The 26311-nt window shown below is 37.6% G+C and overlaps 2 non-coding genes across 2 annotated transcripts; both read right to left on the bottom strand.

Annotated features, from left to right (window-relative positions):
• Nucleotides 1–2007: 2007 nt before the first annotated feature.
• LOC111757332 (U6 spliceosomal RNA) lies at nt 2008–2111 on the bottom strand. Its single transcript, XR_002791704.1, has one exon. It is a non-coding gene; the product is annotated as a U6 spliceosomal RNA (small nuclear RNA).
• Nucleotides 2112–12181: 10070 nt separating this feature from the next.
• On the bottom strand, nt 12182–12318 carry LOC111757342 (small nucleolar RNA SNORA2/SNORA34 family). The gene has a single exon (XR_002791713.1). It is a non-coding gene; the product is annotated as a small nucleolar RNA SNORA2/SNORA34 family (small nucleolar RNA).
• Nucleotides 12319–26311: the final 13993 nt, after the last annotated feature.

Below are 26311 nucleotides of genomic sequence, written 5' to 3'. Positions count from 1 at the left end.
TGGGGAATCATGATTACCACATACTTTTATGTATTTGTATCATTTCTTACACTAGAGAAACTATTCCGTATTCATACATGTGAGTTTGATTTATTTCACTTAAGAGTATGGTCTCAAGCCGCACCCATTTATTTATAAATATCTCAATGTGATCCTTCTTTATACTTGAGTAGTACTCCATCATATAAAAATACCACAACTTTTTTATCCATTCCTTAGTTGATAGACGCTTAGGTTGTTTCCAAGATCTGGCAATTACAAATTGTGCTGCTATAAACATGGGTGCACATATATCACTGTGGCATGATGTTTTCAGTTCTTCTGGGAATATGCCTAGAAGTGGAATAGCTGGAACAAATGGGACTTCCAATCCAGCTTTCTGAGAAATCTCCAGACTGACCTCCACAATGGTTGCACCAGTCTACACTCCCACCAACAGTGCAGGCGAGTTCCTTTTTCCCCACAGCCTCTCCAGCATTTGTTGTTGATGGTTTTCTTGATCCTGGCCATTCTTTCAGGAGTGAGATGGAATCTCAGTGTGGTTTTAATTTGCATTTCTCTAATGAGTAGTGATGATGAATATTTTTTCATGTATTTATTTGCCATTTGTATTTCTTCATCTGAGAATTGTGTATTCATCTCAGATGCCCATTTTTGGATTGGATCTTTGAATTTTGGGGGTCTGATTTTTTAAAATTCTTTATATGTTTTGGCCAGAAGTCCTTTGTCTGAGGGAGAGTTCACTAAGATACTTTCCCAATTTGTGGATTTTCTTTTCACCATGATGGAGATTTCTTTTGACATGCAGAAACTTTTTAATATGAGGTGATCCCAGTTATTGATTCTGGGAGGTATTTCCCGTGTGGTTTGAGTTCTGTTCATGAATTCTCTACCTCCCCCTATGTCTTCAAGGTTTTTACCCAATTTGTCTTCCAATAGATTTAGTGTTTCTGTTTTAATATTCAGATCTTTGATCCATTTAGATTTTAATTTAGTACATGGTGATAGGCATGGGTCTAGTTTTAGTTTTCAGCATATGGAGAGCCAGTTTTTCCAACACCATTTATTAAAGAGACTGTCGTTCTTCCAGTGAACCTGCTTGGCTCCTTTATCAAAGATAAGGTGGTTGAGTGTGTTTGTAGTTGTGGTTGTATCTTCTAATCTATTCCATTGATCTTCGGCTCTGTTTTGATTCCAGTACCATGTTGATTTTACTACAGTTGCTTTGTAGTATAATTTCAAGTCAGGGATTGTGATGTCTCCTGCCTTGCCTTTACTATTCTAGGTCTCTTCTCACTCCAGATGAATTTTAGGTTTGATTTCTTGAGATCTATGAGGTGTGTTGATGATATTTTTATTGGGATTGCATTAAGTCTGTATAACAGTTTCAGGAGAATGGCCATTTTCACAATATTTATTCTTCCTATCCATGAACAAGGGATGTCTTTCCATTTTCTGAGATTGTCTTCAATTTCTTTTTTCAGTGTATTATAATTTTCCCTGTATAGGTCTTTCACTTCTTTCATGAGAGTAATTCCTAAATATTTCATTTTTTTGGTTGCTAGTGTGAAGGGTGTGGCTTCTCTTATTTCTCTGTCAGTGATTTTGTTGTTAGTGTATAGGAATGCTATTGATTTTTGAGTATTGATTTTGTTATCCAGCTACATTGCTGAATTTATTTATTATATCTAGGAGTCTTTCAATGGAGTTTATGGGGTCTTCTATGTAGACTATCATGTCATCTGCAAACAATGATAATTTAACTTCTTCTTTTCCTATCTTTACCCCTTGATTTCTCTCTGGTATAATTTCTCTGGGTAGTATTTCCAGTACTATATTAAATAGGAATGGTGATAAGGGACATCCTTGTCTTGTGCCTGATTTTAAAGTAAAGGCCTTCAATTTTTGGCCATTTAGTATGATACTGGCTGTTGGTTTGTCATAGATGGCCTTTATTATTTTGAGGTAAAGACCATCTATTCCAATTTTCTGTAAAATTCTTATCATAAAAATATGGAACGCTTCACAAATTTGCATGTCGCCCTTGCACAGGGCCGGTGCTAATCTTCTCTGTATTCCAATTTTAGTATATGTGCTGCCACAGCGAGCACGAGTTAGGAACTCTTTACAGGGATGATCTGGTGGATTCGTCTTCGGTTCCATCTGCGCGATCACTTGGTGTTGACAGCCTCAACTGTGGCTGGGTTAGCAGCTGAATCTGTCTTTCCAAGCATCTCAGTGGGACCTCCAAGAGGGTACAGGGGAAGCGATAGGTGTCAGTACGCCTCATCCCTGTCACCTGAAGCTGAAGAATGAATTATAAGGATCAATGGAGGTTGAGGAGGAAAATTCACTGGAGAAAAGGAGCGGGTGCAGGAATGGAGAAATGAGGTAGGAATAGCTCCGCAGAGACAGGAGGGGGCCCAAATGGGCACACCTCGTAGTACCATACAGAATAGTTTCACTGCCCTAAAAATCCCCTGTGCCCCGCCATCGAGCTTTTCTTTCTCTCTAATTCCTGGCACTCAAGATCCTTTTACTGTCTGCACAGTTTAGGCAAACATCTTGATTTGTCCCATTACAAAGTAAAGATGTTTACTTTGCCCACTTAATTAAGGTGATGTCTGCAAGGCTTCTCTATAATGTTACTTTTTGACTTTTTTTAAATGAAAAAAGTAATGATGATACAGAATTTCAAAACAAAATAATAGGAGATTAATAAAGGTTAATATATTGGCATATTGTTATTTTCAAAGTAGTTGCTCAGATTACAAGATATAGGCATGAGAATGATCGATGAAAGCACAAACCATTTTTTTTGATGAACTAACAGAGATTAGTAGTAGTATTATCTAATATATATGTGAATATATATTCCTGTCCCTTCATTATTTTCTCCTTTCTGCCATCACAATTGTTCTTTTTTTTGAGCAATTTTTCCCTTTTCACTTTCACAGTATGTATTGTACATTTTGTATCTTATTTACTCTTTCAGTTTCTTAAGGAGATCATGCAATGTTCACACACGTGAGTCTGATTTATTTCACTTTTATTATGGTCTTAAGTTGTATTTATTTACCTATAATAGCCTCAAGTTTATCCTTCTTTATGGCTGAGTAGTACTCCATTGCATAAAAACACATCTTTTTTTTAAAATCCATTCCGTAGTTGATGGGCATTTGGATTCTCTTTAAGATTTAGCCATTACAAACTGTGCAGCTATAAACATGGGTGCACATATATTGCTGTGGAATGATGTTTTCAATTCTGGGAAAATATCCAGAAGGAGAATAGCTGGATTGAATGAGACCTCCAAACCTGAGATTCTTCAAACCTGAGGAATCTCCACACTGCTTTCCACAAAGATTGTACCAGTCTACACTCCCACCAACAGTGAAGAAGGGTTCCATTTTCCCTACAGCCACACCTGCATTTGTTATTGGTTGGTTTCTTGATGATAGCCATTCCTTCTGGAGTGAGATGCAATCTCAGAATTATTTAAATTTACATTTCTCAAATGACCAATGATGTTGAATAGTATTTCATATATTTACTTGCTGTTTGTATTTCTTCATCTGAGAAGTATGTATTCACTCAGATGCCCATTTTTGGAAAAGATCTTTAAATTTTGGAGGGAGGCTGATTCTTTTAGTTCTTTATATGTTCTAGATAGAAGTTCTTTGTCTGAGGGACAGTTGGCTAAAATTTTTTCATTCTCTGGGTTATGTTTTTACTCTGCTGGGGATTTCTTTTGGTATACAAAAATGTTTAAATAAGATAAGATCCTGGTTGTTGATTCTTATAAGTACTTCCCATACACTTCGGGTTTTGTTCATGAACTCTTTGCCTACTCCTATGTCTTTAAGATTCCTACCTACCTTGCCTTGCAGTAAATTTACTGTTTCTGTTTCAAAATTTAGACCTTTGATCCACTTTGACTTTAGTTTAGTGCATTGTGATACATACACCTAGTCTTATTTTTTGGCATGTGTAAAGTCAGTTTTCCCAGCGCTATTTATTAAAGAGGCTATGCTTCCTCCAGTGAACGTTTGGCCCCTTGGTCAAATATCAGGTGGCTGAGTGTCTTTGTAGTTGTGTTTGCATCTTCTAAATTCCATTGATCCTCAGCTCTATTTCTTTGTCAGTACCATGCTGATTTATCACTGTGGCTTTGTAGTATAGTTTCAAATCTGGAATTGAGATTCCTCCTGCCTTGCTTTGTTTCCTTTGCTATTCTAGGTTTCTTCTGTTTCCAAATGAATTTTAGGAGTGTTCTCTCTAGATCTGTGAGGTATGCTAATGGTATTTTGACTTGGTATTTGACAGTTTTGGGAGTATGGCCATTTTCACATTGTTCATTCTTCCTAGCCAAGAGCAAGGAATATTCTTCCATTTTCTAATATCCTCTTCAACCTCCTTTTTTAGCATAGCATAATTTTCAGCATATGTAGGTCTTTTACATTCTTGGTTAGGTTGATTTCTAAGTATTTCACTTTTTTAGATGCTATTGTGAAAGGTGACATTTCCATAATTTCTCTCTCAGTGAGATTTTTGTTTGTGTACAGGAATGCTATTGATTTTTGAGTGTTGACATAGCTACAGTGCTGAATTTGTTTCTTACCTCTAATAGTCTTTTAATGGAGTTTTTTGGGTCTTCTATATAGAGTATCATATCATCTTCAAATAGTGACAATTTAACTTCTTCCTTTCCTTTTATTTGTCTCTCTTGTCTGATTGCCCTGGCTAGTATTTTCAGAACTATATTGAATAGGAGTGGTGATAGTGGACATTCTTGTCTTGTTCCTGATTTTAGAGTAAAGGCTTTCAGTTTTTGTCCATTTAGTATAATGTTGGCTGTTGGTTTGTCATAGATGGCCTTTATGAGATTGAGGTAGACACTATATATTCTGAGTTCTGAAAGGTTTTTATCATGAACATGTGTTGGACTTTATCAAAAGCTTTTTCTGCATCTACTGAGATGACCATGTGGTTTTTGTTTTTGGCTCTGTTGATGTGATGTATAACATTTATTGATTTGCATATGTTAAACCATCCCTGCATTCCTGGAATGATTCCCACTTGGTTGTGATGTGTAATCTTCTTGATGATTTGCTGCATTTTGTTTGTCAGTGTTTTATTGAGAATCTTTGCATCGATGTTCATTAGTGAGACTGTCCTATAGTTCTCCTTTTTGGTTGGGTCTTTCTCTGGTTTGGTATCAGAGTAATACTTGCCTTCAGGAATGATTTAGGGAGAACTGCTTCCTTTTCATCTTCATTGAAGAGTTTAAGGAGTATTGGCATCAAATCTTCTCTAAATTCATTGTAGAATCCATCAGGACCTGGGCTTTTCTTTGTTGGTAAGTTTTAAATTTCATTTTCAATTTCAATAGCTGACACTGGGTTATTCAAAATTGCTATATCTTCTTGGCTGAGCTTTGGTAGTTCATATGTTTCTAGAAATCTGTCAATTTCCTCTGCATTGTCCATTTTATGTGAGTAGAGATTTTCAAAGTAGGTATTCATGATCTTTTGAATTTCCATGGGATCTGTAGTAATTTTCCTCTTTTCAGTCCTTATTGCATGAATTTTAGTTTTTCTTTTTCTGTATAAGGTTAGCTAGAGGTTTGTTAATTTTGTTTGTCTTCTCAAAAACCAGCTTTTTGATTCATTGATTCTTTGTATTGTTTTTTAGTTTCAATTGCCTTGATTTCTACTCTAATCTTTACAATTTCCTCTCTTCTATGAACTTTTGGTATAACTTGCTCTTCTTTTTCTGGAAGCCTGAGATGAAGCATTAGGTTATTTATTTGTGCTCATTCTGTTTTCTTGATATGATAATTTATTGCTATATATTTCCCTCTTAAGACTGCTTTTATTGCATCCCACAGATTTCAGTATGTTGTTTCTGCATTTTCATTGAATTAAAGGTATTGTTTTATTTCTTCTTTCATTTCATCTGTAGCCTACTGGTTGTTCAGAAGGTCGTTATTTTTTTCTTTTTCTTTTTCCTTTTTATCGGTACCAGGGATCGAACTCATGACTGCCTGCTTGCAAGGCAGGCGCTTATGCTGCTAAGCTAAATCCCCATCCCCCAGAAGGTCGTTATTTAAGTTCCATGTATTTATGCAGGTTTTGCAATATCTTTTGCTATTAGTTTCCAATTTCAGTGTGCTATGGTCAGATGTTACACATGGGATAATTTTAATACCTTTTCATGTACTTAAGAATGTTTTATGGGGTAATACATGGTCTGTTTTGAAGAATGTCCCATGTGCAGCTGAGAAGAATGTGTATTCTGATGTAATTAGGTGGAACACTCTGTTAACATCTACTAAGTCCAATTGCTCACAGGTATGATTCAGTTCTATTATTTCTTTGCTGACTTTTTGTCTATTTGATCTATCTCTTTGTGACAATAGGGTATTAAGGTCCCCTGTTATAATTGTCTTCTTGTGTATTTGTTTTTTCAAGTCCATAAGTATTTGTCTTATATAGTTGGGTGCTCCTGTTTTTGGTGCATATCTATTTATAACTGTTAGTTCTTCCTCTTGAATTTTTCCACTAACAAGTATATAGTGACCTTCTTTATCTCTTTTAATCATTTTAGTTTTGAAGTTCACATTGTCTGCAAATAGAATAGTTACCCCTGCTTTTATCTGGGTTTCTGTTGCATAGAATACTATTTCCATCCTTTGACTTTTAATCTATGAGTTTCCTTTTGGGTCAGATGTGTTTCTTGTATACAGCATATTGTGGGATCATGTTTCTTGATTCATTCTGTTAACCTGTTTCTTTTGATAAGTGAATTGAGGCCATTTACATTTATGGATATCACTGATATGTGCTGGCTCGATTTTGCCATGTTATGTTCCAGTTGTTTGATTTCTGCTTTTCCTCCTTGTTTAATTGCTTTCCTGCCTGGTGGTTTCTTTATGTTGTTATTCTGGAGATTGTGGTCATTTTTATCTCTATCTAGCATGTCTTTCAATACTCTTTCTAGGGTTGGTTTTGTGGCCATGAATTTCTTCAGTTGTTCTTTGTCATGGAAGTATCTTGTTTCTCCATTAAATTTGAAAGACATTTTTTCTATGTACATCAGTCTGGGTTGAAAGTTGTTTTCTTTTGGGACTTGAAATGCCTCACTCCAAGCTCGTCTTGACTTGAGGGTTTGTGAAAAGTCTGCCATGATGCTAATGGGCTTTCCTTGATATGTGTCTTTTCTCTAACAGCTTTTAGTATTCTGTTTTTATGCTGCATGTCTGGGATCTTAATTATTATATGTCTGGATGTAGATTTATGTTGGTTGTGATTGTTTGGTATTCTATATGCTCATTTATCTGCATATCAAATTTTTCCCCATGTTTGGGAAATTTTCTGCTGTTACATCTGTGAATAGTTTAACTATGTCAATTGCATTGACTCCTGCATCTTCACTGATGCCTATTAGTCTTATATTGTTTCTCTTGGCATCATCTTGAAGCTGCTGGATTGTCATTTCATGCTGCTTTGTTATTTTTAAAAGTTCTATCTTTGCATGATTGCTAATTGTGATCCTGTCTTCAAGATCTGAAATTCTTTTCTCACCTTCATTACACATTTTTGCCGGCTTTCAATATAATTTTTTGGTTCTTGGCTGTCTCTTTAAGTTTGTTTTATGAATTCTGCTTGTTTTCTATATTGTTCATTCAAGGTTTCAACCAGTTTTCCATGTTCCTGTACTTCTTTTCTATTTCTTCTCTAGCTGCACTGTGCAACTGTTTTCCTAAGGTTGTTATTTCTGTTTTTACATGAGAGATTGCTTATAATTTGATTTCCTCTATAGCCTCATGGAGTTGTTTATTTCACTTGCTATCTTTTCCGAGGTTTCTGGTGTGTTTTGAAGTCCTCTATTTCAATGTCTCCTGTACTTGCTCCTGGTGTACTAGATGTTTAGATTGCATTTTACTTTATTTTGCCATTTTCCCCTTTCACGTTAATATTTGGTCTTTCAGTTCCACTTGTGTCAAATGTTGGTAGTTTGTATCTTGGGGTGCTACTGTAAGGGTGATGTTTGTCCAATTGCTGTGTCCCACAATGAAGAGGTGGGCCAGATGCCTCAATTCCCCCTGCAGGGCCTGTTGGGTGAGTCCTATGTTCTTCCTAGGTGGACAAACCTAGGAGTACTGATGGAAATCATTCCTTAGTTCCTGCTGTTATTATAGCTTCAGGTTCAGAGTCACCTGATCTCCCTGTTTATAGTGTCTCAGGTGGGACCCTCCTGTGTCTCTGAGTGTCCCACAGGCCCCCTTATGACACCTTCCTCAACCTACCTGATATTATCTGGGTGGAGGATAGACTCACCCATCTACTTGCCAAGCTCTCCTATGGCCTACTTCTGGAGGGGGCTTTGCTATTGCTCCTGTTTACCCACTGAAGGTGGCAAAGTCTATTCTTATTTTAGGGGCAAACTCACCTTACTAATAGAAGCCTGCTGAGTTCTTCTGTTTGCATGAGGGGTTACTGAGTCTACCCTTGATACTGCTTGTTTAATTCAGTGCAGTCCAAGGTTCTGGGGGGAGTTGTGGGAGCTGAAGATCAACAGCAATACTAGGTCCAGGAGGTGGGGGGGGGGAGTCTTAGATGGCTGCAGTGGGATTTCTGGGGTGCGCATCATGGGCTGGAGTTCCTAGGTCCTGAGGTGGGTGGCCAGGACTGTGAGGACATGGGAGAGGCCCAGTTCTGTCCAGGCCCACCTGCACTGCTGGCTGGAGCTCCGAGTCCTGAGAAGTGGTCTGTCTAAACAGCGGCGGTCTTGGGAGGGGCCCAGGTCTAGCCCAGCCCCATTCCCATTGCTGGCAGCAATTCCCAGTTCCTGCAAGATGGTCTGCTGGATGGCAGGAGTGAGTTTGTTGTTTGTGTATAGGAATGCTTTTGATTTTTGAGTGTTGATTTTTGTATCCAGCTACATTACTGAATTTAGTTATTATACCTAGGAGTCTATCAATGGAGATTTGGGGGTCTTCTAAGTAGAGTATTATGTCATCTGCAAATAATGATAATTTAACTTCTTCCTTTCTATCCCTATTCCTTTTATTGATCTCTCTTGTCTCATTGCTATGGCTAATGGTTCTAGAACTATATTGAATAGGCATGGTAATAGTGGACATCCTTGTCTTGTTCCTGATTTTAGAGTGAAAGCTTTCAATTTTTGACCATTTAGTATGATGTTGGCTGTTGGTTGGTTATAAATGGCTTTTACTAGACTGAAGTAGAGACTATTCCAGTTTTCTGTAAGGTTTTTTATCATGAATCAATGTTGGACTTTATCAAAAGGTATTTTTGAATCTACTGAAATAATCATGTAATTTTTGTCATTGGCTCTGGTTGACATGATGTATTATGTTTATTGATTTGTGCATGTTGAACCATCCCTGCATTCCTGGAATGAATCCCAGTTGGTCATGTTATATAATCTTGTTGATTTTCTGTTTGTTAGTATTTTATTGAGAATTTCTGCATCTATGTTCATTAGGGAGTGTCTTAGTTATTTTTTACTCATTGCTGAGACAAAATACCTGATGCCCAAGTTGGGAAAGGAAAGACACACCTTCTTCCTGCCATTACATCACATCCTGGCTCCACCCCTATGTGGGTGGAACACTGACACCATCAATCCAAGCACTATACAATGAACCATCACAAATGAACAATGCAAACTCATGAGGCCTGGGGGACACAGACATAAACCATGACAGGGAGACTGGCCTATGATACTCTTTTTTGGTTGGATTTTTCTCTGATTTTAATATTAGAATAATAGTTGCCTGCAGGAATGAGTGCAGGAGAATTGCTTTCCTTTCAGTTTCACTAAATAGTTTGAGCAGTACTGGTGTTATATCTTCTCTAAATTTCTTGTAGAATTCAGTTGTGAATGAATCAGGTCCTTGGCTTTTCTTTGTTGGTAAGTTTTTAATGACTTTTTCAATTTCATTAACTGATATTTGAATATTCAAATTTTTTATATCTTCCTGATTCAGCTTTGGTAGTTCATATGTACCTAAGAATCTGTACATTTCTTCTGTTTTCTATCTCATGTGAATAAAGATTTTCAAGGTAGGTGTTGATAAGCTTCTGAATTTCCACAGGATCTGTGTAGTAATTTCACCCACCCTTTTCATTCCTCACTGCATGAATTTGAGTTTTTTATTTTTTGCTTGATAAGGTTAGCTAAGGTTTTATTAATTTTGTTTATTCTTTCAAAGAACTGACTCTTCAGTTCATTAATTCTTTGTATTTCAAAGTCTCATTTGCATTAATTTCTGCTCTGATCTTTATAATTTTCTCTTTTTTATGAACTTTGGGCTGACTTGCTCTTCTTTTTCTAGCAGCTTGTGGTGCAGCATTAAGTTATTTGTGCTCGTTCTGTTTTACTGATATGAGCATTAACTGCTATGAATTTCCCTCTTAGGACTGCTTTCATTGTACTCCATAAGTTCCAATATGTTGTATTTGCATTTTTATTTGATTGAAGATATTGTTTAATTTCTTCTTTAATCTCATATGTGACTCACTGGTTGTTCAGCAGAGTGTTACTTAATGTCCATGTGTTTACAAAATTTTTGCAGTTTCTTTTGCCATTAATTCCCAATTTCATTGCACCATAGTGAGATATTTTCAATTTCTTTGCATTTACTTATGTATGTTCTATGGGCTAGTATAAGGTCTATTTTAGAAAACATCTCGTGTGCAACTGAGAAAAATGTGTATTCTGACTTGTTTGGTGGAACACTGTAAGCATCTATTAAGTCCACTAGTTCACATGTTTGATTCAGCTTTGTTATTTCTTTGTTGGCTTTTTGTCTAGTTGGTTAGTATCTGACCATAGTGGAATTAAACTGGAAATTATCTCTTTGTGACAATGGGATATTAAAATATCATTAAAATTATGTTATTGCATATTTGATTTTTTATGTTTATTAATATTTGTCTTACATAGTAAGGTGCTCCCATATTTGTTGTATATATAATTATGATTATTATCTTTTCTCAAATATTTCCCCTAACAAGTATGTAATGACTTTCTTAATTGCTTTTGATTATTTTTGGTTTGATGTTCACATTGTCTGCACAGAATAGCTACTCTTGCTTTTCTTCTGGGTTCCTGTTGTCTGGTGTATTGTTTTCCATCCTTTGATTTTCAGTCTTTGAGTTTCTTTTTAGTTATGTATTTCTTTTATATGGAATATTGTTGGATCTTGTTTCATGATCTGTTCTGCCAATCTGTTTCTTTTAACTGGTGAATCGAGGCTGTTTACACTCATGGTTATAACTGATATGTATTGACATCTTTGTCATATTATTTTTCTGCTGTTGGTTCCCTTCTTTTCTCCCTCTGTTTAATTGCTTGCCCTGCCTGGTGGGTTTTTTCTGTTGTTGTTCTGGGAATTGTGGTCATTTGTAGCTCTAACCAGAATATCCTTCTGCACTCTTTCAAGGCTTGCTTTGGTGGACATGAATTTCTTCAGTTGTTCTTTATCATGGGAGTATCTCATTTTTCCATTAATTTTTTTAATTTTATCTTTCTTTTACAGGGGGTAAATTTATACAACAAAACAGAACAAAATAGGACATAAGAAAGCAATGTAAGGGATGTAAATTTCAAAGCTAGACAATCTGAGGTCTTCACTATGTATCATATTATCTCATTTCTTACAAATAGTCCATATCTTCACATCCAGAGAATTCATACAAAACAACATAGTACAAAACTGATTCGAAAAGAATGAGGAAGGTGTTTTAGGTCTTCAAAACCAGACAACAGGGAAGTCACTAATGGCTGTTGTAGAGTCTCTCATTCTCTATGAAATAGCTGTCCATACTTTGGTGTATATTGAAATTCAACAAAACAAAACAGGCAGTGGAGGGTTGCTTGGTTGCCTGGCACTCCAGGTCCCAGCATGGTGTGGATCCCAGTAAATTCTGGTGGCTCCTGTCCTGGGCCACTGCAGCCTGCCACACTCACAGCAGCTCATGGAGGGGTGGGGAGGGGTTGCTTGGTTTCCCTGGTCTCCAGGTGCCAGCTTGGCACAGGTCCTGGTAAACACTGGTGGCTCCCATCCTGGGCCACTGCAGATTGCCACCTCAAAGCTGCTCAAAGAGGATGGGGGGTGGGGTGGGGGAATGGGGAGTGTGTTGCTTCAAGTTGTTTCTTTCTAATGAATTGACCATTTCACTGCCCAAGTTCTGAAATGGCCAACAGACCATAGAAAGAAATCTCTTTAGGCTCCTGCTTGAAACCAACAGCATCAGGAAGCTGCTGGCCTTGATTCAGGGCCAGTTTCCATTAATTTTGAATAATAATTTTCAGGGTACATCAATCTGGGTTAAAAGTTATTTTCTTTCGGGGTATGAAATACTTCGCTGCAAGCTCCTCTGAACTTGAGGGTTTGTGTTGAGAAGTCAGCCATGATTCTAATCTTCTTCCTTTATAGCTGATCTGTTCCTTTTCTCTAAAGCTTTTAATTTTTGTTTTTGTGCTGAATTTCTTGATCTTGATAATGATATGTCTTAGTGTAGATTTATTTTTGGTTATGGCTGTTTAGAGTTTTACACACATAACTTACCTGTGTGTTGGGTTCTGTTCTTGTGCTTGGGAAATTTTATGCTATTATTTCAGCAAAGTTTTTTATGTCATTTTTGTTGACTCTTGCCTTTTCATTGACATATATCAGGCTTATTATCTTGGATCTGTTGAATTATTTCATGGTCCTTTGTTATTTTTTAGAGATCTTTCCTTTCATGATCTCTAGCTGCAATCCTGTCTTCAAAATGTGGAAGTCTGGGGCTGAGGACATAGCTCAGCGGTGCAGCACCTGCCTGGCAAGTGCAAGGGCCTGAGTTCATTTCAGAATGAACTCAGTACCAAAAAGAAAATAGTAAAAAAAAAAAAAAGATCAAAAAAGTATGAAAGTCTGTCTTTAATTCATTCAAGCAGTTTTTCTGGCTTTCAGTGGAATTTTTAACATCCTAGATAGCTCATTGAATCTATTTCATGCATTGTATTTCTTTCCTATATTGTTCATTCAAGGTGCCCATCATTTTCCTATGCTCCTATACTTTCTGTCTATGTCTTCTCTAGCTGTGCTGAGCAATTCCTTCTCTAAGATTGTCATTTATTTTCTCACCTAAGAGATTATTTCTGATTTGATTTCCTCTATAGCCACATGGATTTGTTTCTTTACTTCACTTGCTATCTTTTCAGAAATTTCAGATGTGTGATTTCCAAATGCTTCTATGTTGATGTCTCCTTTATTTGTTCTGGATGGGCTGGAAGTCTGAGATTGCATTTTGCTTTTTCGTCTTGTCATTTTCACCTCTTGGTTCATGTTTTGGTCTTCTCAGTCTTGCTAATTTTACTTGTCCATTGTGTGCATTTTAGTTAGTGTCTTATTCTGTGGTTGGTGTTCATCCAGATGCCAGGTCACAGAGTGGAGGGGAGGGGCCAGTTGCCTGAATTTTTCCTATGGGGTCATTTGGGTGAGTCCTGGATTCTTCCTGCACTGACTAGCCAAGGGGTATTCATGTGAACACTTAGCTTGAATTGTCACTGCTGCTTCAGCCTTTTCCAGGTGGCTAGACCCACCTATCTATAGTATGCACCCCAGCTATGGCCCTGCTGTGTCACCTATGCTCTTGCAGCCCTGTCTGGGGTCCTCCATGTGGAGGAGGCTCATCCACACTCTTGCCAGCCTACCAGGGTTCTCTGGGTGGAGGAAGGGGTTACCTGCATGCTTCCTGTATGAAGCCCTCTAGATCCTCTTTGACTTTTGGGATAAAGAAATATTTGGCAACAAGATATACTGTAAAACTAAAGTATCTAGGTCTTCAGCAAATTTTGGATTTATGTTTATTCTTGTAGTCTTAGATGGGCTTCATGCCTCACTCCAATGGTTAGAGTTTATTAGTTTTTTGTTTTTCTGCACAGATTGCCACAGATTTGGTCCCTGGAAGCCCATCCAAGCCATCTTTGTGTTCTTGTGACATGTCCCCATTATTCTTTGAACACTTTCTTGCTTTTTGGCACAGCAAGATGTACCACGGTCCCTTTGTATTTTCCCTACTCTCAGCTCTCGATTCAGCCATTGCTTCAAGACCTTTCATTCCTTTTGGTAGGAAATAGTATTTATGAGGCCAAGATCTGGACCTAAGGTGATGAGGTATGATCATTTCTAGCTGTATGCCTTCTCAATGGGCAGAAATGGGGGATATCTGGGTGTTAATCTCTTTCTCTTTCCATATCCAAACATAGCCATATATATACATATACATATATGTGTGTGTGTGTGTTTCTCTATCTATACCAATATACATATAAACACATTTACTTTTCTATTATCTGGATACCTTTGGATTTATAAGTTTACACTAAGCATAATTCCAATCCAACACAACAGTGAGGGTAGTCTCTCCATTTCTGCATCCCTTCCTGCAAAAATCTTGTCTTTCATTATTCTTAATGTGACTACTTACTTGATTAACCCCTCATACACAATCTCTATTCTCTGCTACCATGGTCAGTTCTTTGCTGATGCCCACTCTTGCCTGGGCTCTGCCTGCCTTTCCCAGCCTGCTCCCCTAACGGATGGGGAGCTCCTTCTTATGTTGTCTGGGCATGGAAACCCCACCACACACAGGCTCTGTTGTCTCCCTGCCTGTTATCTTGAGTGCCCTCCCTCCTGGCTGACTTCTTCCCGTCCCCAGGTTCTACTTGGACAGGGCAGGCTGCACTCTGGTGCGGTGAGCTTCTTTGGCTGCACACACTCTGCCATCTGCAGCCACTACCCCCCTGGACTGTAGATGGACTCCTCACCCTGCTGAATCCACACTGTGCTAGGCCACTCTGCATCACATCCTTCTCACCACACTAGGACTGCAGCACTGGGCCATGGGTGCGAACATGGGTGATTCTACCACTACAGATACAGATTTACTCACTCTTCTTGAGAGCTTTATGATTGAATTATTAGGAAAGGAATGCTTTTGTTTGGGTATTTTTTCTTTTTTCTTTTGGTTTTTGAGATAGGGTCTCACCATGTAGATCAGGCTGTATAACCATGTAGCTCACTGTATAACTGAGGCTAGCCTGAAATTCTCGCAATCCTGCCTCAGCCTCTTGAGAACTAGGATTATGAGTGTGCACCATTGGTCCTGGAAAAACAGTAATTTTTACTAAATTTAAAATTATTTACCGTATATGCTTTTATTTCGGTAGATTAATTCTCCAGCGGGACATTTCATTTCTTGTTGGCTCACCAACAAAATCAGTTGGCACATTAGCCTGATTGATTCTCTTAAACAGTGTATATTTTGAAGGTTGTAATTTTTACTTTAGATCTTTTTTCTTTTTGGTACCGGGAACCGAACTCAGGCCCTTGTGCCTGTCAGGCAGGTGCTGCACCGCTGAGCTACATCCCTGGTCCAACTTTTTACTTTAGTAAACCATGCAAAGCCTGATATTTTGCTTCCTGTATTTTATTTTTCTCTTTTCTATTCAGGTCTGTGATTTCCTCTACAGGCTTCCCCACCACTATTTTCTTTCCTTTCCTCCGTCTTTCCATTATTTAAGGAACTCAGCTGTGCCACATACCAAGGAAGGGAATGTGGCACAGAATGATAGGATCTGAGTGGTTTGGGTGTTAGTTTGTGCAGGAAAGGAAGAGAACATTCCTTTCTCTTGTTTATCATCTACTTGAGAACATGTAATTTACCTCTGTGTCTCTGTGCTGCTTCTGAATCTCAAGTTAAATTGGAGCTGGGCATGGAACAAGTACAGGAGGTGCTACGTTTATCTTTGACATTGAGATATAGCTGAAATATATCATGCAGGCGCTTACATTTTTTTTTTGTGTGTGTGTGTGTGTCTGTTTCCTTTTTATCGGTACCAGGGATCGAACTCACGACCGCCTGCTTGCAAGGCAGGCGCTTATGCCACTGAGCTAAATCCCCAGCCGTCGCTTACATATTTATGCACCTGTTTAACCATGACCAGGTCAAGAGATAGAAAGTCCCATCATCTCATCTCTTGCCCCATTGCAGCCATTTCTCCTCTAAAGTGAAGAACTGCTGTGACCTCTACCGGTTTTGCCTCTTCTTGAGTTTCATATCATTGGTAGCACTGAGAAACATATAGCACATCTTCTTCTGTGTTTTGCATATTTTTCTTTCAACAGTATGTCTGTGAGATTTGTCAGGTACTGTGAAAATCAGTGGTTCATTTTTATGGATGAGCGGTAATTCGTTGCATTGAAATGCCACTGTTTGCTCATTTTTTGTTGATGAACATTGGAGTCACTTCTAGTTTTGGGATATTCTACATTAAGCTGCAATGACAGTTCTTGTTCATACCTTTGGGGGACAGGAGCACTCGCTTCTATCAGCAATACAGTCTGGAATAGACTTACGGGAATTGGGATATATTGATAGTTAGCATTAGCGAGTACCAACAAACAGTTTTACAAAGTGGTTATATCAAGGTAGTCTCCCACCAGCAATGCAGAAGTGTGCATTTGTTCTGTTCTCTGCCACACTTGGCACTGCCAATCTTTTAAAATGTTACCAGTTTAGTGTAGTATTTAGTGCCATGTCATAGATTTAACTGGCATTTATTTATGACTAATGATGTTGAAAGCCTGTACATACTTGTACTGGCTATTTTGATATTCCTTTTCGTAAACTGGCTTTGAATCTTTGTCACTTTTTTTTAAGGGTACCACACATGTTTCAAATCACACCGAAGTGCTTTCCTGTGCCTGGGGAGTGGGTGGGAGCCTCAGATCACACACTCTGTGATTTGGTGAGCGGTCAGCTCAGCTGGGGGCGATGTGAGAGTGGGACAGGAATCATGGGCTCACTCTGGAAATGGGAGGGAAACAATCCAGTCCTGCAGGTTTCTAGCACAGGCTCTGGGACTGCTGGAAGACTGCTTTACACTGTGAAAGGTGAAACAAACATTTTCTTTTAGCGTTCCAATTCTTTTTATTTTGTTGACAATATCCACTGCTCACAAGCTGTTTTTCAGATGCTTAAAATCAGACAAAGTGTGTGAGAGCATGTGTGTGCGTGTGCGTGTGTGTGTGTGTGTAAATCAATGGAATTGCATTCTCATCAGATCTCTCTTAACTTTCTTGTTTTTCTCTGGAAGATACTGCAGTCTCAGTTCTGCACCTTCCGTTCTCCCCAGTGCAGTCCTGCTCACGGTGTGCTGGAGCGCGTGGCCCTGGCGAGGAGCAGGCAGCGGTGCGTGCTTCCTCCCATCTTTGTGTTTAGGGACGTTTCTAGTGCTTTGGAATTCTACCTTGTGGGTGTATTTATATCATTAACAGTAGCATATGCTACAAATTAGAGATTTTCTTTTCCCACAGAGAATCAGTTGCTACTCATTTACGAAGATAATGGTTTCTGTTTCACAGAAATTGCTCATTGACAAATATCAGTGGTCAATTTTATTCCCCTACTTTCATGTAAAATTAAGTTACTGCTAGCTTTCCTGGCATGAAATGACAGGTGCAGGGCAGGGTGTTGTATCCCGATAGAAATGTGTCTTGAAAGCAGGGGAAAGTCAGCATGGAAAAATAGAGGAAAAATAGCACCCACGACTCCATGTTTCTAAAAATTTGCATGACATTTACTTGTGAAACTGAAATTATCAATAATAAATGATGGGGGCTGGGGATTTAGCTCAGTGGTGTAAGTGCCTACTTGGCAGGTGCACGGTCGAGAGTTTGATTCCCAGTACCAATAATAATAATAATAATAATAAATTATGGTCAAGAATGTTAGAATAATGTGAGACTAGCTTTCTGTTTCCTCCATAGAAAATATTGGAAAATTGCTGACACAAGAAGAAATGGTCAATAAGCAGGCAAAAAAAATGTAGGAAAAAGTACTACAGATATGTTAGGCAGTCATTTAAAAATTATTTTTAATTGGTATCTTCTAGATATTCAACCAATGTTTAGTAACTTATACAGAATTAATTTATGAAAATACTATTGCAAATCAGTTTAATGTGTGATCTACAAATATTGATATATTATTTGGGGTATGTTGACCACTGAAGACAGAAAGGTTTTTAAATTCTTAGAGGTCACAGATCTTCCTCCTCTGAATTCTCCTAATGTCTCATGATTTGCCTCATTTATTGTTGAGGCAATTGTCCTTGTTTTGGAATTGCCTTTTTATAATTTTCCTTTTCTTCTTTTGAAGAAATAGATATAGCGCCTAGGATATTATTTTATCGTTTGTTGTCTGTGCTCTCATAAGCTGTGAGTTCCTTAAGGTCCCTTAAGAGTCAGAGACCACAGTTTTTAGTTACTTTAATTCAGAAGGTAGTGGAGATACACACACACACACACACACTGTGTGTGAGCATTAAGATAAATTGAATCATTCTTTTCTCCTGTATTTTCAGACAGGATCTTAATTCAGCTATGTCTGGAACTACTGATAATAATATCTGCCAGTTTTCAATTTATTGCTTCTTGTCACCAAATCCCACCTCCATCACCTTCCCCTCCTCCTCTGCCAGCCTGTTCAGTGCTTTGTCAATGGAGGGAGGTGGAGACATTGGAGGGGCTGGGGCAGGACGTCTGCCACGAGTCCTCTGTGTCCCTGCCCACTACTTCTTACCTGCGTTATTTCTCAGGTTGTATTTACAGTAAGAAACCACAAGGACAAAGAGCAGCATCACCTACCACTCAAGCAGTCGATTTCCCAAGCCAGGGGACTCCCACCTGGGAGCCCCTGCCTGCTCCAGAGGGACTTGAAGGTGAGGGGACCTGAGGCTGTTCCACGGGGAGTTGGCTCACGTGTGTAACACACCTTAACTCTTTTTACTTTCCTTTCCCTCAAACACGATTCCTTTATTGCTTTGTGTGCGTGAGTACTGAAATTCTTTGTCTCTGAGGCGTGGATGTCTTCTGCCAGCACTCATTAAAACAGTAACAGATTAACTGATTAGCCCAAGTAGGGCAAAACCAAATCTCAGACTTTAACCAGCCACCCCTTGGGGTCCGATCCTCTGTTCTGGTACATAGTGCTCTGTGTGAAACTCTGCAGAGTATTGTGTGGATCCTGGTTCCTGACTAGCCCTCACTGACAAAGCATCACAGCAGAAGAGTCATCTGTCCCCCATAACCATACATTGTCCTTAGAATTTTGGAGCCTTTGCCTCTCCTACGCTATGTTAAACTTCCAATAATAGATTTATGACTTCCTACCAATGGCTGTTCCTCTCATTTTCATTTGTTAATGCTCTCCCCTGCTCTTTGTTCTATTGATAGTAACAATTCTCCTCTGTACCCAGTCATTAAATATGCTGTCCTTTCTGAAATGCCCTTCTTTTGTCCTGTCACCAGTAAAAGGCACTTAATAAGGGTGTGTGTGTGTGTGTGTGTGTGTGTGTCCATTCATGTACATAATAGACAGGATTATAGCCTGTCAATTGCTCACAAAAAGTTAAAAACTTAAACTGCAGCATAGACGGGGTGAGGACTTGCAGAATACCTGACCTTGGCATCAACCATGTGTTGTCTTATGCAATCAGGATGGCTTAAATTCACCTCCATTTAGCAATCTTGCAAAGATTTTAAAAAAATTCCTAAGGTGATACTGGTCTGGCTGGTTTTGAGATCTGGTGGTGTCACTTACTAGCTAGTTTCTACATGGAGTGACAATATCCATATCTACTTCATAGGGCTATGGTAAAGATTGAATGACTTAACCTATATATAATGTGCTTAGCATACTGTGCCTACCACATAATTAAATCCACTCAACCTCCCTACACTGCAGAAAACAAAAGACTATATCTAAGATGATTTTAAAAATCTGAACATTTAACTCAATTTCATTTAGGTGCTGCAACAGCTAAGAAAGTCTCTAATCTGTATTCCAGTAAAAGTTCATTTGCAAAAACAAGGAGCAGACAGACATGGCCTGAGGGCTGCCTGGGCTGCCTCTCATCTATAGCTTTAGGTTCTGCAGTGCTGAGGTATAACTTGCATTGTGAAGTTTTATTTAATTTTGATCTTGAAAAAGGGACTTATTTAAATAGGTACTTGTGTTAGTTACTTTTTTCTCATTGTTGGGATGAAATACCCAATGCTCAAAATTAAGGAAGGAAAAGTTTATTTGTCTTACAGTTTGCGGAGACTTCAGTCCATCTTCAGCTGGCTCCAAGGCAGGGTGGCGTGATACAGGGCAAGAGTTCGTGGCAGGGGAAAGCAGTAAAAGCCATAAAAGCAAAAGGGAAAGAACATGCAGAAAAGACTCTTTCTGTCCCTTATATTGTACATAAGCCACACACACCCTAGTGTGTGTGGTACTCACACCCATAATCTCAGCACTGGATCATGAATTAGTCACGAAGTCTAGAAGCCCAAGTCCATGACTACATGAGGCTTTTGGGGGGACATCTAGACACAAACCATAACAGTACTAGTGAAATTGTGTTTTACCACAGACAAAATCTTTAATTTTAAATAATTAAAAATCCTCATTCTAATAGCCCTTTCATAGGTTATTATAGATCTTCACTGAATAGTTCTATCTAGCTCTAGACTGTATAGTCAAGAGTTATAAATTGTATATAAACAATAAAGTACAAAAATTCATTAGATCTTAAAGAGCACAGGGCTGGGGCTACAGCTCAGTGGCACAGTGCCTGCCTGGCCACATAAGGTTAATTCGATTCCTGGTACAAAAAAAAAAATCTTAAAAAGCACAGTGTGATTAATGGAAAAAAGACAATGTGCTAAAGTATTAACTATACAGTATTATCAAACAATCTGAAATTGTGAATCAGCACAATTTTTAATAATTTAATATGCTCTGAAACAAATACTGGATAAGTAAAAGAAAATTGATGTGAACAATTTTTATTATCAACAAGATAGAGTAATTTTAAATGACTCTTAAGAAGTTTAAACTTAATCCATTTTAATTTTGGTCAAAGAACTCAATCATAGGTGCACTATGAGTTTGATTCTTGTAAATAAGCCATTCATATTTTACAGGTTGTATAACATTTTCTAAAGTGCTCAGACATTAACAAGATAATAGTAATGGGAATGAAATGTAGTGAGCACTATAGAAGCCAAGAGAATTTGAGAAAGAAAATCCCCATCATATTTTGAATAATTATAAAGTTGCTTAGTTTAAGTAATTAAGTTTTGGCTTTGCTGAGCGTAAAATAAATGAGGGAAATGTTGAAATTGTATACATAGGCACTTCCTTCGTATTTTCTGTAGTTAATTTTTTGGACACTTTTTATATACATTTCAAAAGGATAGTCCTCCTTAATTTCTTCTTAGGAAGATTTTCTTTAAGTGATTACAAGATGATTCAAATTTCCTATTTTTTCCAAGTTACATAACTGTGAGCTGAGACCTTGGGTTGGAGGTGCTGTTTGTGATCAGCTCCTCTCGGTCATCCTGGCCTGGTGCAGGGAGCACATGGAGGCTCTCCCGACACTGGAGTGTGGTGGGTGCCCTTCGCTGCCCTCACTCCCTTGGAGCTGTAGCTGAGGGGCTTCCTGGCTTCCTAGGTGAGAAGTCTGTCCACCTTGAGTGTGTGCGAGGCTTTGACTCCTCCGTCCCAGTCTCCATTCTCAGGGTAAGAGCTTCACTACTGTGCTCCATCTTTCTGTGGATCTTTCACTTACATTTTTTGTCTTCATAAATCCTGAATATTTTGTGTGCTCTTCGATGCTTTTGGTAAAGTATATTTTAAACGCAGTGATTTATCTGAATACTCTACTCAAATATTGCCCCAAAACTGATGTCTGCTCTGAGTTGCACAGGTTTTTCTTTAAGATTTTCTACTGGTACATGTTAATAAGTGCACTCCTTAGGGGAGGTGGCATGTTACATAACATATCTTAGTTCTTTCCTTATTTTAATCACCTTCCCTTCCCCTCTTCTCCTTCCCTCCTTCTCTTGGTCCTCTTCCTTTTTAAAAAAGATCCATTATTCTGGTTCCTCTTATCTTTCATTTTGCTCCTTAATTCTGTTGTATTTTTCTTATAAAAAAGTAAACATGTAATATGTAAGCTTATATGTCTGATTTATTTCACTTAAGATTATGGTATTAAATATATATTAATTTTCCACGAATGATTGCAGTTTTTCTTTATGATTTTATTTATGATTGTGTTTTTATGGCAGAGTAGTATTCCATTGTCCATAAATACCACGTTGTCTTGATCCATTCATCTGTCACTGGACATACAGGATGATTCCAAGTTTAGGAATCTCCCCTCCCTTTAACCCTTCTTCTCTTTGGCATTTACAAAATCTTTATTTCCATTTTCCCCTTATAGTTCCTTTTTTTCTTGTACCTTTCTTTTCCTCTCACCCCTCTCTTGTTCCCTTCCCGTTTGCCAATTTTCTTCCCATTTTGCAATACCTATTATATATTTTTGTCCTTATTTATGGTTTCAGTTTCCCACACCAGAAAAACAATGCAGTATTTAAACACGTGAGTCTAACTTATTTCACTTAAGCTATGGTCTCAAGGTGCATCCATTTAGCTAGAAATGGCTCAAGGTTATCCTCCTTTATGGCAGAGTAGTACTCCATTGTATATATAAAGAAACCCCACATCTTCTTTATTCTTTGGTTGATATATATTTGGGCTATTTCCAAGATTTAGCTATTATATGAACATATATAAACACGGGTGTGCATATATTACTGTGTTATGATGCTTTTAATTCTTTTGGGAGGATATCAACAAGAGGAATAGCTGGGCCAAAAGGGTCTAGGTTTTTGAGAAATCTCCATATTGATTTCCGCAGTAGTTGTACTAGTCTACACTCCCACCAAAAGTGAAGCAATGTTCCTTCACCCCTCCAGCCCCATCAGCATCTGGTATTGGTTGATTTCTTGGTATTAGTCATTCTTTCTGGAGTGAGATGGAATCTCAGTGTTTTAATTTGCATCTTTTGAGTGACCATGATGCTGAAAGTATTTTCATATATTCATTTGCTGTTTGAGTTCTTCATCTGAGCATTGTCTTTATTTTAGATGCCCATTTTTGAATTGGGTCTTTAAATTTGGGAAGTCTGGATTTTTTAAGTTCTTTATATATTTTAGATGTAAGTTGTGTGAGGAACAACTGGTAAAAAGTTTTCCTACTCTGTGGGTTATCTCTTTGCTCTGTTGGTGGTTTCTCTTGGTGTGCAAAAGCTTTTTAATAAGACGAGATCCCAGTTATTGATTCTCTGTGCTATTTCCTTTGCAATCAGGATGTTGTTCATAATGTGTTTGCCTATACCAATGTCTTCAAGAGCTCTACCTATTCTCCCTTCTAACAGAGTTAGTGTTTCTGCTTTAATATTTAGATCTTTGAATTATTCTGAGTTTAGGTTAGCACATGGTAAGAGATATGGTTCTAGGTTTAATCTTTAGCATGTGGGAAGTCAGTTTTTCCAACACCATTTATTAAACCAAATAAATTTTAGGGTTGTTTTCTTTAATTGTGTGAAATATGGTATTGGGATTTGGATCAGGATTGCATTAAATCTGTATAATAATTTTGTGTGTTTGGGCATTATCATTATATGGGTTCTTTTTACCCAAGGATAGGGGATATCTTTTCATTTTCTTTTTAAAAAAATTTTATTTAAAGAGAAAAAAGCAAAACAGAAAAAAGGGTAGTAATAATACAGAATTTCAAAGAAAATACACTAAGCAATCACTAGTTGATTTCTTTTTTTAGAATTTTATTTAAAGAAAGACTAAACAAAACAGAAAATGGGTAGAAATAATACATACTTTTAAAGAAAGCATAAACAGTAAGAAATCACTAGTTGATATTTACATATTGTCCTCCTACATATAGTTATTCAAGATACAAAAGTGGAGCATATAAAGTGGGTGTTCAAACAGCGAGACTGTAACCAGTTCTGTTCAACTATTCAACAAAAAATAATATGGTTATCAATCCTATACACTTAAACATACATGCAGTTATCCATATCTTCATTTATGTTGAGATTGAACAAACCCAAGCTGGCTAATATTACTCTGAACAAAGAATAATACTATTGCTGGGTTTCACATTATGACACTCCAGGATCAGCACTGGGTATGTTAGTGTCTCTTTTTCTTCAAAGTATCAGTTCATTTCATCATGTGTCATAAGATCAGTTCTCATAAACTGTTTATAGATTCTACACATTCTACACATGTCTTAACATGTATTTCCATCCTTTCTGTATTAGAGGGAGGAACAAAACAAAGCAAGGCAAAACAAAACATATTCCTATAAACACATGAAACAAACAAGACATATAAGACCATTGTTCAAGGAGTTCTACCATGGTTACTGTGTTGTCTCTTGTTATCTTCAATAGAATTGGCTGTATCATTATAGTATATTTGAATATAATAGTACATAACAGTATTAATAAAAACACAACTTTGTATATAGTACAGAACTTCAAAAACAGGCAGTAATCAAACCAGAATGGGTATCGTAGTGAGTCTTGTCATCTTCAGGGTAGTTGCCTATACTCTCAGACTTGATACTATCAATCATATCAGTTTTGAATAAAATCTGTCGATGCCAAACAGCAATCAAACAAACCAGATTTAAGTAAGATCAGTCATGATAAAACAGTATAAGTCATACAGGGCTCCAAACTAAGTTAATAGGAAATTAAAGATGATTACTGTGCTATATCCTGGTGTTTTGGGGATAGCTGTCTGTGCCCTCAAATCTAATGCAAGTAGACAAACTGGACAGAATAAAATCTATCTAAGCAGAGTAGTGCAAATAATATGGGTTTTAATTCTTGATACACTATTAAAAATATCTTCTGTCGTCTTTTTAAAGACCATTCCTCCCCTTTCACTTCCCCAGGGTGTACTGTGCATTTTTGGGTCTCACCTAGACCCTTGGTTTTAAATGGTAGGGGGCAACCTGCTATTTACCTCAGTGGTTCCAAACCTTCTCCCTCCTGGATTTGATCTCCAATTATATTCCTTTACCTATTAAAGCCTGTCTTTCCAACTTATCCACAAATACTGGTCTAGTTGCCCCTATTACTCTCTGGTTCCCTGTCACATAGAGCATTGTTTTCTCATATTTGATTTTCAGTCCATACAATCTTTCTCTCACATGATGTCACCTTAGAAATAGTTGTTCAGGTTACAAAATTAAAGCATACAAAGTGGACATTCAAACAGTGAGATTGCAAACAGTTCTGCTCAATGGTCCAACAAAAACTTAGTAATATGGTCATCTGTCTTACACATTTACACATACAGGCAGTTATATCCTTTAGAGCACTTTCTTTTCCTTTCTTTTTTACAATAGCAATTACATATTTTGGGTTTTATTACTCCTACAGTTCTTATTAATTTTTACACTAGAGACACAATGTGATATTTATAAATATGATTATTTATTTCACTTATGAGGATAGTCTCAAGTTGCCCCCACTTACATGTGAAAGCTTCAAGATCATCCTTTTTATAGCTGAGTAATATTCCATTGTATAAAAATACCACATCTTTTTCATCCACTCTGGAGTTGATAAGCATTTTTGTTGTTTCCAAGATTTAGCTATTACAAATTGTGCTGCTATGAACATGGGTACACATATGTCACTGTGATATGACCTTTTCCATTTTTTTGGGAAAATACCCAGGAGGGGAATAGCTGGGTTGAATGGAACTTCCAATCCTAGTCTTCTGAGAAATTTCCATACTGATTTCCACAGTGGCTGCACCATTCTACACTCCCACTAACAGTGGAGCATAGTTCCCTTTTCCCTGCAGACTCGCCAACATTTGTTAACAGTTGCTTTCTTGATGGCTGAAGTGAGATGAAATCTCAATGCTCTTTTAATTTGCATTGTTTGAATGACCAGTGATGGTGAACATTTCTTCATGTGTTTATTTGCCATTTGTTTATCTGAGAAATGTGTGTTCATCTCAGATGCCCATTTTTGGAGAGGGTCTTTGAATTTGGGGGGCTTGATATTTTTCAATTCTTTATATGTTCTGGATATAAGTTCTTTGTCTTAGGGGTTACTGGCTATAATTCTATCCCATTCTGTAGGTTTTCTTTTCACTCTGTTGGTGATTTCTTTTGAAGTGTAGAAACTTTTCAATAATATGAGATTTTGGTTGTTGATTCTTTGAAGTGTCTCTCATGCAGTTTGTCTTTTGTTTATGAATTCTCTGCCTGCCCTTATGCCTCCAAGAGATCTATGTACCTTGTCTTCCAGTAGATTTAGTGTTTTTGTTTTAATATTTAGATCA

This window comes from Cavia porcellus, unplaced genomic scaffold (genome assembly GCF_034190915.1).
Source record: "Cavia porcellus strain 051 isolate PalLab524CR breed Dunkin Hartley unplaced genomic scaffold, mCavPor4.1 scaffold_30, whole genome shotgun sequence".
In the NCBI taxonomy this organism is placed as follows: Eukaryota; Metazoa; Chordata; class Mammalia; order Rodentia; family Caviidae; genus Cavia; species Cavia porcellus.
This window is presented reverse-complemented; position numbering and strand designations above follow the sequence as displayed.